The sequence below is a fragment of the Triticum dicoccoides genome, chromosome 2A, assembly GCF_002162155.2.
Source record: "Triticum dicoccoides isolate Atlit2015 ecotype Zavitan chromosome 2A, WEW_v2.0, whole genome shotgun sequence".
Taxonomy (NCBI): Eukaryota; Viridiplantae; Streptophyta; class Magnoliopsida; order Poales; family Poaceae; genus Triticum; species Triticum dicoccoides.
In genome coordinates this window covers 484,338,639-484,340,721 of record NC_041382.1, presented here as the reverse complement: position 1 = coordinate 484,340,721, position 2,083 = coordinate 484,338,639, and positions in this window count along the sequence as shown.

The window sequence follows — 2,083 nt, the reverse complement described above, 5'->3', positions numbered from 1 at the left end:
CCCCCCCCAAGCAAAAGTTGAAAGGGGTATGGGACGAATACTGTCCAGCACCCAACTTTGGGATTATCTTAGATGATCTTATTCCAAGTCATAAAGAAGCAACCAATACCAGCAGTCAATCTGCATGGACAATGAGTTCGGAACAACAAATCCGCAACGAAGATGATGTGAATACGAGTTTGAAACAACCATTTCTTGATGAAGATGATGTGAATGAAGTTATTAATATAGAAGATGATGATTGGGATGCTATAGAAGAAGCATGTGCAGCAGCAGAGCGAAGGCGAAAAGAATCAATTGGTGGGCAAGACGTCAGTAGCTTGTCACCAAATAACTTGCACACACCTATTAAAGACACCCAAGGTATGACTGAAACATATTTATGTTCGGGCAGCAAGTATTATAGTAGTAGTAGTAGTTCAGGCGAGCCAGTCACATTTCAACATGAGAGGAGGCTCATCAAGCTGCCTCCATGCCTGAGATCACCATTCATGATTCCTGGGAACAAGAAAGAGTTCCATTGCAAACCTGAAGCAAACCGTTTATACGCTTCAATGATTTTGCATGCAAGGATCAGTGCAGATGAATCAAAAGATGCAGACATCAGGTACCAAACTTTTCTAATCATAGCATTGGCCAATGTTTGCTCCAGGGATCTTAATGCGTTTGGGTTACTTTTTTGCTTGTTCATTTTTAATCGCCTTGCTTTTTTTCTGTTTCCGGCCCAAAAATCATTGATTACAATGGATATGATGTCACCCTGAGGGAACTTGCAGACTCAATGAAGGTTGAGGGTGTCGTTCTTCCGCACGTGTTCGAAGTTGGCATCGAGTCAATAATGCTGAATTTGCCCGCAGACTCAAAGAAGGTCGTCATGCCTCTTTGATTCTCGGTAAAAGTTTTGCCTTCAAGCTTTTCTATTTATATGTATTTTTTGCATTTTTTTTCTTCTTTCTTCTGCGCAATATAGGTCATCATGTGTTGATGGTTTTCCTTTCTCTTTTTTAGATCAGGTTACAATAGATGGAATGGAACACACAAGAAATGAATGGCAGATTCAACAAGTCTAACCATTTGGACCGAAAAGACATGGTGAGTCATTTTCTTGATGTCTACAAAAAATATATCCCAAGTTATATATGTGTTCACTTACTTTTTGGAGACACAAGTTGCTTGCAAATGAAGGGAGTCCATTTTTTTGTACATTTTGATAAGGCATTTGTTCGATTTTTTCGTTAACTTTTTTTTGTGCAACAAAAACAGATTATGTTTCCTATATTGGAGAACCTTAATCCAGCAAAGAAGAAAACTTTGAACCATTATTGGGCCTTTAATCTGAATATAAAAGACCAAAGATTTGAGGTGCTTGACTCCTGGAGGACGCTCGATGATGTAGATTTGGACACTAATGCAAGGAAAATAGCAGCAACTATCCGTACCATGTGGGACCACCACTACCACAAGTCCCACATTGTGCTGGATGACTTCAGTCTTGTAAACATCGACGTTCCCAAGCAAAATAATGAGTAAGCAAAGTCCTGTTTTCTTTCTTTTTGTGTGTGTACTTTTTTGTTGCTTTTTCCCCCTTCGTTTAATGTTTCCCGACGAGTAAGCAAGCAAAAAAGATGGGTGGGGGAGGCAACTTGTGTGTCTAGATCACATTTTAAGTTGCCTACATGTTTAGGCAACTTGTGTGCCCAGAACACACACAAATTGCCTAACACCCTAAAAACTTTATCTGGTTGGGCGGGTTTGTGGGAGGCAACTTGTGTGCCCAGAGCACACATAAAGTGCCCCAACTCCCTTCTCCTTCTTGTACCCCCCCTCCCCTCTAACATGTTGCCCTCAAAAGCAGAAAAGGGGTGGGTGGGGGGAGGCAACTTCTGTGTGAGGCAACTTGTGTGCCCAGGACACACACAAGTTGCCTAAAAGTCTATTTGTGAGGCAACTTGTGTGCCCAGAACACACACAAGTTGCCTAAAAGTCCTTTCTGGTTTTCATACTTTGTAAATCCAGTCTCATGCACGAAGATAGGCTAACCCACACACAAGTTGCCTAACACCCCCCAAAAACCTACCTGATT